The sequence below is a fragment of the Oryctolagus cuniculus genome, chromosome 1, assembly GCF_051225735.1.
Source record: "Oryctolagus cuniculus isolate XC-2025 breed Fujian yellow rabbit chromosome 1, ASM5122573v1, whole genome shotgun sequence".
In the NCBI taxonomy this organism is placed as follows: Eukaryota; Metazoa; Chordata; class Mammalia; order Lagomorpha; family Leporidae; genus Oryctolagus; species Oryctolagus cuniculus.
In genome coordinates, this window is record NC_142867.1 from 38,723,985 (window position 1) to 38,737,230 (window position 13,246).

General features: G+C 42.4%; 1 long non-coding RNA gene across 22 annotated transcripts in view; it reads right to left on the bottom strand.

Moving 5' to 3' along the window:
* LOC103351120 (uncharacterized) overlaps window positions 1-13,246 on the bottom strand; it is a 219,544-nt gene that overhangs the window by 49,852 nt on the left and 156,446 nt on the right. For 16 of the 22 annotated variants that reach the window (XR_011387953.2, XR_016218149.1, XR_016218092.1 and 13 more), the window contains one exon: window positions 683-946. The exons of the other annotated variants lie outside the window; for them this stretch is intronic. This is a non-coding gene — a long non-coding RNA (uncharacterized LOC103351120). Of the gene's footprint in view, window positions 1-682; window positions 947-13,246 lie in introns of those variants that run through there. 22 annotated transcript variants of the gene reach the window in all.

Genomic DNA, 13,246 nt, shown 5'->3' on the forward strand with positions numbered 1-13,246 from the left:
AGGAAGGAAATAATCCTGAGATTGAAGCCTTGACCTCTCCTCAGAAACCTGTTCAAACCTTCCGAGGCATCATTGGCACCCTCTGCACAGAAGGTCATACTGAGGGAGAACGGAAGAAAAGATTCTAAGTTCTATGGCTAAGTGGGGTCTTGATTATCCTTGTTGGATCAAGGATTCCCATGTCCACCTGGAGTTCCCAGAAGTCCAATGGAAGGGTACTTCCTCCATCTTCCCACAAGGGGGCCGAGGTTCTTTGAACCTGAAGTCCACCCATCCATGAGATTCTACATATAGGGAGTGTTCTAACCTCCTAGTTCTCCTCTGGGTTACCTCATTGATCCTGCAAGGACAGGGTAATAGAGATATTCTGTTTTCTTTTTAAGTAAGATATTCTATTTTAAATTTTATTTGTTTCAGAGTGAGAGAGAGAACTAGAGAGAAAGAGAGAGATCTCACCCACTGATTCATTCCCCAAATTTCTGCCATAGTTGGGTCTGTGCTGAGCTAGGTTGAAGCTGAGAGCAAGGAACTCTACCCAGGTCTCCCAAATGGGGTGGCAGGGATGTAACTACTTGAGCCATCACTACCTCCCAGGGTCTGCATTAGTAGGAAGCTGGAGTCAGGAGTTGGAGCTGGAAATAGAAACCAGATTCCTTGTGGGACATGGATGCCATAACCAGTATCTTTTTCCAAAAAGTTTATTTATTTGTTTGAAAGGCAGAGTTACAGAGAGGCAGAGGCAGAGAGAGAGAGGGAGAAAGAGAGAGTCTTCCATCCACTGGTTCACTCCCCAAATGGCCACAACAGCTGGAGCTGAGCTTATCCGAAGCCAGGAGCCAGAAGCCAGAAGCCAGAAGCCAAGAGTTTCTTCCAGGTCTCCCACGCGGATGCAGGGGCCCAAGGACTTGGACCTTCTTCCACTGCTTTCCCAGGCCATAGCAGAGAGCTGGAATGGAAAAGGAGCAGCCAGGACTCAAATTGGCACATAGGGATGCCAGCACTGCAGATGGCGGCTTTACCCACTATGCCACAGCGCCAGCCCCCATAACCAGTTTCTTAACTATGATGCAAAACACCTGCTTCAGTAGATATATTCTTCATGCAAAGCTGAAGGATTATATTTACAAAGCTTGTCAGGAGTTGATTGATTTTGACATTATCTCTCAGGCTCCAATGAGAAATTATCTTGGGAATCAAGTAAAGGAGGAAATCTCAGTGAGAGAGACAGCCACAAATAAATGCAGATGGAGGCCCCTGGAGAAACACTGGCGACAGAGGAAGTCAACACATGACAATAAGGTCATGGCCTCGGTGGATTAACAGGCTATCAAATTCACAAAGAACATGATGGTAATTCAGCCAATCCTGCTCCAGCAAGGAAGGAACACTCATCCAAGGGTTTTATCTTCAATAATCAGACAATTTAAAAATTGTACATGGTTATTCTGCAAGTCTAGTGAAAGGAGAGAGCTTGGGGCTGGCGCTGTGACGTAGCAGGTAGGGCCACCGCCTGGAGTGCTGGCATCCCATATGGGCACCAGTTCGAGTCCTGGCTGCTCCACCTCCAATCCAGATCTCTGCTGTGGCCTTGGAAAGCAGTGGACCCATGTGGTAGGTCCAAAGAAGCTTCGGATCAGCCAGCTCTGGCCGTTGTACCCAATTGGGGAGTGAACCAGTGGATGGAATACCTCTCTCTCTCTCTGCCTCTCTTCTTTCTGTGTAACTCTGACTTTCAAATAAATAAATAAATCTTAAAAAAAATAAAGGAGAGAGCTCACATGTGTAAAATACCTACTATATTCTATAAATACATATTCTTTAGCTATTGGATGTGGCACAAGTTACTTATCACTGAGGCCCAATTTTCATCTGTAAAATAAGAATGATAATAGCCATCTTATAGGCTAATTATAGGAAAGAAGGTAGGGGCTGGAGCTGTGACATAGCAGGTTAAGCCGCTGCCTGTAGTGCTGGCATCTCATATGGGCACTGGTTCGAGTCCTGGCTACTCTACTTCTGATCCAGCTCTCTGAGATGGCCTGGGAAAGCAGTAGAAGATGGCCCAGACCCTTGAGTCCCTGCACCCATGTGGAGACCTAGAGGAAGCTCCTGGCTTCAGATTGGCGCAGCTCTGGCCATTGTGCCCAATTGGGGAATTAACCAGTGGAAGGAAGACCTCTCTCTCTGCCTCTCCTTCTCTCTCTGTGTAAATCTTTCAAATAAATAAATAAATCTTAAAAAAAAAAAAAAAGAAAAAAGAAAGAAGGTAAAGTGTGTGTAATCCCCTAATACTGTTTTTGGTACATAATTATTCAACAACTCATCATGCGTTTTTTTTTTTTAAGGCTTATTTATTTATATGAGAGGCAGAGTTACAGACACAGAGAGGAAGAGACAGAGAGATCTTCCATTGGCTGGATCACTCCCCAGATTGCCGCAACAGCCAGAGGTGGGCTGATCCGAAGCCAAGAGCCAGGAACTTCTTTGGACCTCCCACATGGGTGCAGGGGCCCAAGCACTTGGGGCATCTTCCACTGCTTTCCCTGGACATTAGAAGGGAACTGGATCTAAAGTGGAGCAGCCAGGACTTGAACCAGCACCTATGTGGGATGCTGGCACCGCAGGTGGAGGCTTAACCTACTATACCACAGTGCTAGCCCTGATGATTATTATCTTATTTCAGTGATCTCTTGCAACATCCCAGGAACAGCATCTGCATTTCATGATGAAACTTAGTAAAGAGATGTTTTGTCCAAATTGCTTGCCCCAATTCTTCCAACTAGCATGTCAAGGAGCTTGGAGTCAAATCTAGTTTTGATTTTGATATTTTTCCCATGAAGTATTCTTTTCCTGATTTAGAAAATCTCCCCCACCATCTCCAAATACTTTCACCCATCTGATACCAAGAGCCAGGCCCTCTACTGTCAGTGTCACCTCTTTCCTCTTTCAGAAATATTAAAAAGTATTTAGTTGTGTGTGTGTGTGTGTGTGCGCGCGTGCGCGCACGCGTGCGTACTTCAAGGGGGGAACAGTAGTGGCAGTGTATGTATTACAAAGGAAGTACATTACTACAATTTGGTGAAGTTTATATTTTACTCAAAATCTTAAAGCAAAGGCTTTATGTATGTATGAGTGAATGTAACCAAATTCTCTGTTTATTCTTTATTAACAGAAAAAAATAGACTAGGCCCAATGGCAGTTGCAAGGGATGCCAATCTGAGTAATCCATGGTGATGTCCCCCTGGAGAACTCACTTTCCATAGGAGAAGACAAGTTTGTATATAGAAAATATCCATAATTAAGTATGAACCTTTTCCCTTAACCTCCTCTAACTGCTACAAAGCAGTATCACTTGATGTGGCTAAGAGAATAATAAAAATAATAACTGACATTTGTCAATGACTTGCTAACTGGCTGCCACTTCTAGATGTGCTTTCTAACATTACTATTTAATTCTAACAGTTATTTTGAGATAAGAATTACCACCATTTCCATTGTACAATGAAGAACACAAAGCTTCAATATCTGAGGATTAAATATTAAGTATTAGCTGGAGAGAGACAGCAGAAAGGACAAGATAAGCAAATGCACAACAGAGTAAATCAACCTGGGGGAAGGAGAGCTAGGAGAACAACATAGCAGAACTTGTAGGCCTTATTTTCTAGTCGCATGCCCAAGAATTCTTCTCATATTTTGACCTGTATGGTTTTCTCTAATCCAAGGGAAACAGCTCTACTGTTGAGTGATGGGCTAGATGTGCTGGTAATTAACACAATAGCACATTGAGGTGTGCTGATGGGAGCTGGTGTGTACATGGCCCTGCTCATATGCTCTTCAGGTGAGCTAACCCTAAGGCATGTGTTGTACATGTTTCCAACGTTGCTGTCTGTGGTTAAACTCTGGCTTGATAGCACAGCTTGTCAGTCACTTCCCTTCGCTGCATCACTTTCCTGGGCCTGACTTGCCTTTGCTGCACTTAGCAAGGATAAACCTCTTAAACTTTGTTGCAGGGTCTGCTTCTGAGGAAACATAAATGTAGTATTGCTAAAATATAAAGTAGGAAACGGAAGAGGTGTGGCAGGGTGTGTAGAGTCCACAGTCTGCCATTCCTTCACAGACAGAGGCCAGTTACCAGCCCAGGAGGATGTATGTTGTAGACTCATCAAACAGGTAACATGTGTGATGTCACTGTAGGAAGTCCCTGGAGACCATTTGTTTGTATTATCCCCATTTTGCAAATGATACACCTGAAACCTGGAGTGGAAGATGAATTGTCAATTGTTCCTGAGCTAGTTTGTTGCATAGCCCAAATTCTTGTCACCTGAACACTAATAGTGAGAGTCCTACTCACTGAGGTAAACTAGGGAGATGTTTGGAATGATTTTTGCACCAACTCCACCACCTTTATCAAATTCATCAAAGATTAGAACATTAATTTTTGTGTCCTGACTTTCTCAAAAACCAGCATGTGCTAACCAGTGTTCCAGAGCTGGCCAGGGCATACAGTGCAGACAAATGGAGAACTACTGTCAGTTTGCAAATAAACCTGGGTGTCAATTCATTAACCACCTGCTCAACATAGTCAGTTCACTGTTTCCTGGAAAAATAATAACAGGAAGACATGCATATATGTGCACGATGTAGCATTGTTTGTAAAATTGTAGAAACCACCTGAGTATCCCAACAGTGTAGCAATACATAATGCCATTGAATAAAAGAAGTATAATCTAGAAACACATCAGTACTATACTAAGTGAAAAAGCAAGTCAGAACCATGTAGGTACAGTTTGATCCTCTTTTGCTTAAAAAATGTGTGTAGATAGATATTTTGCTTTGTAAGCACAAGAAAACTTGGGAAAAATACTCATCAAATCATCCACACTGTATGATGGTATAGTTTGGGGGATATTAACTTGTGTTTGTTCTCCCTGTATTTCTTCACTCTGTCCATTGTAAGCAGATGGTCAGGCTTCTTTGTGGCCTCTTACCACAAGGGAGATGTTTGTCATGGGGCCAGAAGCCAAAGTTGTCTGCAAGACACTTCCGATCCTGGTCCTGACTTTTAAAAAGGCTCAACCGTTTGAGGAGAGTGTACTTGGTGTTCTGGAGGAGCTGGAGAGAGAAGGGAAGGTGTTTGCAATGGAAGGGGAATGGCAGTCTGTCAGTCCTGGAACACTCTCCAGAAGAGGAAGATCTCAGATGGGATGAGCCAGGGAGTTGGGAATTCCAAAACCTCCCCAAAGACTTTCCTGGATTTAAAAGAGGCAGCAAAGGGCCAGAACTGGAAGGGACTATGTGATCTGACACCACAAACACCTCAACAGTAAATTTCATAGACCATGTCCAACGGCTGAAAAGACCTCCCTGGGGATAGGTGCTACACGAAACCCTGGGACTTTTGCCCATCTCTGGGTGACAGTAATGGCTGAGATTGAATTCTTAAGCATCTGATGGGATTAAAATGGTTACAGCCTCAGAATTGGATTTACTCTTATGCCAAAAAATAAAGTGCTAAATTTTGCACATCTCAGTTTGTGTAATAAGATTCATATTGACTACTAATAATAAGATGGGAGATTTAAAGAAAAGAGGTTATCACTTCATGAAACATAGTTTTCAAGTGGCAAGTGTGTGGATAGTTTAGATTTTTGTCCCCTTTTGGCTACCACTTCCCTCACAATTTTTAAAAAGTAATGTGGGTTTTAATGTTCATTAAGTCATTCCACCTTCTTAGTCTCAGTCGAGAGGGGCTGAGTCAGCTGCAAAAGCTCCATTTCTGACTCTGAGATGGTTGGCTGTTATCTAACCATTTAAATATCACTTGAAAGATTCACTTCCTCAAATGGATTGTGATGTTTGCACAAACAGGAATGCTCACCCACCTGGGTTTGAATTTCTGGTTCTTCTGGACTTTCTAAAATTTTCTACTCTCTCAGAAAGGAACCTTCTTCCTGTGTTGTGACTTCGTCTTCACATCCAGGTTCCCTTGATGAGGTTCTTTTAAAATTTATTTGGAGGCCATCCCTCTTTGGAGGACAAAATGCCTTTATGGATGGATAGGAAGTACACAGAATATGGTGATAGCTGGGGACAGCTGTAGACAGTCTGAAGTGGACGCTGCTGTCAGTTATAGAAAATATGACTCAGTTTTGAAAAATGCAGTAATTCTAAGTTCCCTGTGTTAGGGATCCATTCTCAGAGAAAGTAACTGTAGTGCAGTTTGAAAGAAATTAACTGCGCTGTAGAAAAGTAACCACTCTAGAGCATAAGTTTGAAAAGGGACGGCCTGATTGGACGGCCTAACCGCAAACCACAAGCCAACTGTCATAACTGTCGTCGCCATGACTACAGGACCCTGAGAAGTCGGTCGGTGGGCGGGGCTAGCCTCTAGAAACTGTGTATTAGGGGACCCTCAGCCATTGTAAACCAGAGGTTGCTCAGCCTCTCTCCCCAGTCCGTAGCGCTTTGTGCCCGTGGGGAGAAGCCCCTGGTCCATAGCGCCTTGTGCCTGCAGGAGTAGGCTTGAGCAATCTCTCCTTCTAGTCGCCTAGAGTATAAAATGTGTTTAGCTTGACCTTCCTCAGTCTCCTTGACTCTTCCTTCGCGGCAACCTGGCCAGTTCCCAGAGGGGGAGATCCTGACACCCTGGATGGAAGGAAAAAGGCAAAGCCCTTTTCTATGTATCAGTCCTCAAGTCCTACCAACCCATCCAATCTTAGTATCTACTGCTCTCCAACACACCTCCAAAATATCAGGCTAGGACTGACCTCTCAAGGGCACAGACCCAATCTCCTGGTCTTTCTACGTGATGAACCATCTCTAGTGCACTTCTCTTAACTTGATGCTATTTGTCTCTCATGAAGCCTACCTTCACTCCTCCTGGCCTCAGTCCCCTTCTCTGAATCCAGATGTTCCTTATTTGTATCATGTTAGTCAAGGTTCTCCAGAAAAACATATATATATATATATATGTATGTATCTCTGATTATATATGTATATATTATACAGTCACACAAATATGTAAATATATATGAAGAGGGAGAGAGAAACTTTAAGGAATAGCACAGCCAACTTGACACAAAATTAACCATTACAATACTGACACTATTCTATTGTTTTATGTGTTTGAATCTTGTTTCCCTAATAGCATTTTTTTATTTGACAGGTAAAGTTATATACAGTAAGAGAGAGAGAGACAGAGAGAAAGGTCTTCCTTCCATTGGTTCACCCCCCAAAATGGCCACTATGGCCGGAACTGCGCCAGTCTGAAGTCAGGAGCCAGGTGCTTCTTCCCGGTCTCCCATGTGGGTGCAGGGGCCCAAGCATTTGGGCCTTCCTCCACTGCCTTCCCAGGCCACAGCAGAGAGCTAGACTGGAAGAGGAGCAGCTGGGATAGAACTGGCGCCCATATGGGATGCCGGGGCCACAGGTAGAGGATTAATCTAGTGAGCCATGGCACTGGCCCTCTCCAGTAGCATTTTAAGCTATGGAGGGCAGGGGACAGAATGATATCATGAGCTCAGGCCTGAGATGTGCTATTAAAAACCTTCATATAGTAACCAGAATCTCAAATAATTACAGTTCCTTTGACTGTGAGTTTAACTAGAAAATGTGGGCTTCTCAGGGTTGGTATCATGGTGTTTAGTGGGTAAAGCTGCTGTCTGCAATGTTGGCATTCCATATGGGTGACAGTTCAAGTCCAGACTGCTCCACTTCCCATATAGCTACTTGCTAATGTGCAGTGGAAGATGGTCCAAGTGCTTCGGTTTCTGCACCCACATGAGAGACCCAGAAGAAGCTCCTAGTTCCTGGCTTCAGCCTGGTCTAGCGCTGGTTTTGCAGCCATTTGGGGAGTGAACCAGTGGATGGAAGACCTTTCTCTCTGTCTCTGCTTTTTTCTCTCTCTGTAACTCTGCCTTTCAAATAAACAAAATGAATACTTAAAAAAGAAAGAAAGAAAATGTGGGTTTCTCATTCTGCTACTGCTTCCTGGATGCTTGATGTGGAAATAAATTTCTATTGTTGTTGAAAGTAAAAACGGTCAGTGGAAATAAATTGTTGAAAATTGTGATTGGGTTGCAACTCTTTTTTTTTTTTTTTTTTTTTTGACAGGTAGAGTTATAGACAGTGAGAGAGAGAGAGAGAGACAGAGAGAAAGGTCTTCCTTCCATTGGTTCACTCCCCAAATGGCCGCTATGGACGTTGCTGTGCCGATCCAAAGCCAGAAGCCAGGTGCTTCTTCCCGGTCTCCCATGCGGGTGCAGGGGCCCAAGGACTTGGGCCATCATCCATTGTCCTCCAGGGCCACAGCAGAGAGCTGGACTGGACGAAGAGCAACCTGAACTAGAACCCGGCACCCATATGGGATGCTGGCATCTCAGGTGGAGGATTAACCAAGTGAGCCATGGTGCCGGCCCTGGATTGCAACTCTTAATTGCCTCTGGATTTCTTTAAGTCATGCTAATCATGATAGACAGTCAGTTAAATGTTTAACTGAGCCATCATCTCCCCTCTGCACCTGCCCACTCCCTGTTCCCAAGACAGATTCATGCAAACACAGACATTGGTGTTAGTGGATCTTTGCCTGAATTAACCGAAGGTTGATCTATTAATTTGAAGTCAAGTCTGACGCATTAATCTTAGAATCTGTCTTCTTAAAAGTGACTGGGGATCTGAGTCAGAGAAAATAACGATACCAAGAGGGAAGCAGAAGGGACAAACTTGTCAGCTTCACTGCTTTGCTTCTGTTAGCCTCTAGAGTTCATCACAATAAACAGAAGCATTTTAAAAGGGTCCCCATTGCAATTGGTCATGATCATACAACGTAGTCCCACTTAGAGAATATTGCTGGTGTGGCTGTTCTTGTTCATTCCCTGAAACCTGTCATCTCTGAGAGAGACGGTATATAATATTTTACTATTTGATATAAAACACATACAAGCAGTATTTCATCTGCCTGTATCATGGTCCTAGAGGTATATTTAGAATTTTAAGCTGCTCCAATGACTACACATTTTGCCAAATTTTAGTCATTGAGGGAGCTGTATTTAAACATCTGTTGACTGCAGATGTTAAGTAGTGAGAAATATTCTTATAAGATGCCAAAAAGCAATTAAAATCATAATATTTTTCCTAGTAACACATCATGCTACATCAGTGGAAATTCAGAAGGATAAAACTCAATGAACAATGAATGGTAATAATTCTCTAAATAAATCATCCATAGCTCATGGCAAAGGAGAATTAACTTTTAACTAAATTATGTTAAACCACTGATGCCAATTTTTCTAGCTTTTGATGAGAGTTTTTTTTTTTTTAAGCCAGACAATGAATGGTCAGGTAGAGAGAAATGCAAGGAAGGATATATTTTTAGCTTAGGGTATGATGGTAATTGGGTAATACATTTCTCTTGTTTTTTTGGTTGGGCCATTGAACCAGAAGATCTTCTCTTGAATGCCAACTTGGAAGTGTCTGATTTATACCTGGGCTCAGGATCCCAGAGCAGGTGTGGAGAGTACAGCCTAGACATGCCTCAATCTGGTTGATGAACTCCACCCAAGACAGTGGAGGAAACATGTAACATGAGCAGAGAGAGCTTTTCTTCTCTACTTCCTAAGATTTTAAGCTGCCTTGTTTTGGTTGCTGGGTGGGGAAGTGGGAGCAATAGTGGAGTTTCCAGAAGACATATGAGAATTATCTCTTAGGTGTGAATTAAGCATTGTCAAGAGACCTCAAAATAGCTCTCTATCCTGACTGAAATTCTACTGCTAGAGTTTTCCTTTAAGTTTAAAACCTTGAAAGGAACATAATGTTCCTGGTTAGAACATTAAAGTCATTAATTGTCAGAAGATCTCTTCAATTTTTTTTCCTTTCAATTTTAGGTCTATTTTTTTGTTGTTGTTTCCTAAGAATATGATTCCTATTTTCACAAGGCTTGGGGCTACATATGTAAATGGTTCAAACATCTCAATTTGTTGACTTAAACCAATTCAAAAAGTAAAAATTCTTGTTTGGGTAAAAGTGAAGTTATCAAGTTGATTGATCCACTCTTTCTTAACTTCATCAATGATTAATTGAACATTTGTCATGTGCCAGTTCCTACATTAGTTCCTAGGGCAACAAAGAAGAAAATCTATCATCTCTGTTTCCAGTATGCTATCAGCTAGATGGAGACACAGGTACATAAGTAGAAAATCATGATGTGGTAAGTGGTAGTGGAGATATGCATAGAAAACTTTTGAGCACAGACCGGTAACCCACTCCACCCTGGTACTGTGGCTTTGTCCCTGAGTTTCCAAAAACAAAGAAAAAATGTAATAAGGATATGATAAATTAATATGTAGTATTTATATAAATTTCTACTATGTATCCACTCCTGTGTAAGTTGGGAGTGGGTGTTGGGGAAGAGGGGAACAGAAGTTGGAAAAGAAAACACCCCTCAACCACCAAAGAGTTTACAATGTAATTGGAGGAAATAATGTACAAATGTAGGAAATGAAGAAAAATCAAAACAACTTGTAAATCTGTAATGTAGAAGTATCAAATTATGTAGGCAAACAGTAAACACAGGTACTGTAAAGAGGGAAGGAGTGATCTAGTAGAATAGTTTCAGAAAGGTCCTCTGGGAGGAAACAGGCGAGAGACAGCATGGAAGGACTGGTCCAACTTATATTGGTACAAGCACAGGGCCCAAGCCATCAAACTAGTGAAGATACCAGGGCTAAATGCCCAGAGCTGGCACTGAGGGCAGGGTAAATGAGTATCAAAGAGGTGACAACAGGGACCTGTACAATAATAAGGAACCAGCCAGTGTGAAGCTGAGTTTGGGGCATGATCTTTTACTCGATTCTCGAGGGCTATGCATTGGACTACATTATAACGAATATAGGAATTAATACATTTTTGGCATCTGGAAGTGAAATTTCCTTGAACTTTAATGTGTTAGGGTCTATGTCTTTTTCATTTAATCTTTCAAATACTGCCTACGTCATGAAATTTACCTGATCTGTTCAGGTAAAATAATGTATACAGATAACACTGTGGCATAGCGGGTAAAGCTGCTGCCTGCAATGCTGGCATTCATATGGGTGCCAGTTCAAGTCATGGGTGCCAGTTCAAGTCCTGGCTGCTCCTCTTCCAATCCAGCTCTCTGCTGATGCACCTGAGAGGGCAGCAGAGGATGGCCCAAGTGCTTGGATCCCTGCACCCACATGGGAGACCAGGAAAAAGCACCTGGCTCCTGGCTTTGGATCAGCGCAGTACCGGCCATAGCAGCCATTTGGGGAGTGAACAAGAGGATGGAATACCTCTCTCTATATATCTCTACTTCTCTCTGTAACTCTGTCTTTCAAATAGGCAAAAATAAATCTTAAAAAAAAGAGATAATAGTATCTAGCATTATGAAGTTCCCTAGGCCAATGTTCTATACACGTTCTTCGTATAACTTATTTGTGATGACAGTCAACATCTTTTTTTTTAAAGATTTATTTATTTATATGAAAGTCAGAGTTACACAGAGAGAGAAGGAGAGGCAGAGAGAGAGAGGTCTTCCAGCCACTGGTTCACTCTCCAATTGGCCGCAACGGCCGGAGCTCCGCCGATCCAAAGCCGGGAGCCAGGAGCCAGGAGCCAGGAGCTTCTTGCAAGTCTCCCACGAGGGTGCAGGGGTCCAAGGACTTGGGCCATTTTCTACTGCTTTCCCAAGCCATAGCAGAGAGCTGGATTGTAAGTGGAGCAGCTGGGACTTGAACCAGCACCCATATGGGATGCTGGCACTGCAGGCAGCAGCTTTACCCGTTACACCACAGTACCAGTCCCAAGTCAACATCTTTTAAGTGTTTCAATGTACCATGTTATGTTCTTTACAAAGATTACATAATACAATATGTAAAATGAGCTTTAGAAGTATGTACTAATATTATCCCCATCATCTATGTGAGAAAAACAAGGCTCTGCAGGATTAAATGATTGCTCTGGGGGCCACTCTCAACATTTTTGGGGGAGAGGGAAGATGCTGAGAGAGCAGTGTAATCAACACCGTGTGTGTACTGATGTGAAATAATGTGCAGCACATGGCACATGTTTGCCAAAAAAATGTTGAATGTGTATTTGGTTAAATCAACATGTTTCAGTTTATTGAAAATAGAGGGATAAAGATTCAAAGCAAATGACACCAGAAAGTAGTAAATAGAAAAATCTAGGATTTGAAGACTATAAGGATTGCAGGACAATTGACCTGATTTCTTCACCATGTCAAATATCTTTACATATATATATATATATATACATACATACATATATATATGTATATATTTACAGGCAGAGTTAGACAGTGAGAGAGACAGAGAGACAGAGAGAAAGGTGTTCCTCTTCTGTTGGTTCACCCCCGAAATGGCCACTACGGCCGGTGTGCTGCGGCCGGCGCGCTGCACCGATCTGAAGCCAGGAGCCAGGTGCTTCCTCCTGGTCTCCCATGTGGGTGCAGGGCCCAAGCACTTGGGCCGTCCTCCACTGCCTTCCCGGGCCACAGCAGAGAGCTGGACTGAAAGAGGAGCAACCGGGACAGAACCCGGCGCCCCAGTGGGGTTTAGTTTGTGCTAATTTAATATTTGGGCTTGTTTCATTCCTGATTTGAACATATCTATTTTGTAAAGTCCTTTTTTAGTAAGTAAGAAAATTTGTGGACTGATTATTGAAAAATACCAAGGAAATATTTATTTTGCATGTGATAGTGCCGCTGTGGTTATGAAAGAAAATGCAAATACACATACAAGTGTGTTGGGAAAGACATTAAATCTGGGATTTGCTTAAAATTATTTAGCAACAATAACTACAGAGAGGATAAATTATGTCAGCATGGCAAATGTTTGCTAGCTCTTAGAGCTGAGTGATGGCTATACTATCATTGCTTTAGTGTTTCAACTTTGCTGTATACTTGACTTTTTAAAACAAGTGCTTATTCTTTTTAAACTTGTGTTTTAAAAGCAGTCTGTTGAAATCTTTACTTAGTATATACTAAATTGATGTTCTGTATATAAAGATAATTGAAAATGAATCTTGATGAAGAATGGGATGGCAGAAGGATGGGAGATGGGATGGTTGAGGGTGGGAGGGAGGTTATGGGGGGAAAAGCCGCTGTAATTCAAAAATTGTACTTTGGAAATTTATATTTATTAAATAAAAGTTAAAAAAAAAGCCACCTAGGCATCCTCCCATACCATAGGACTATTTCTTTGCACACAGTAGG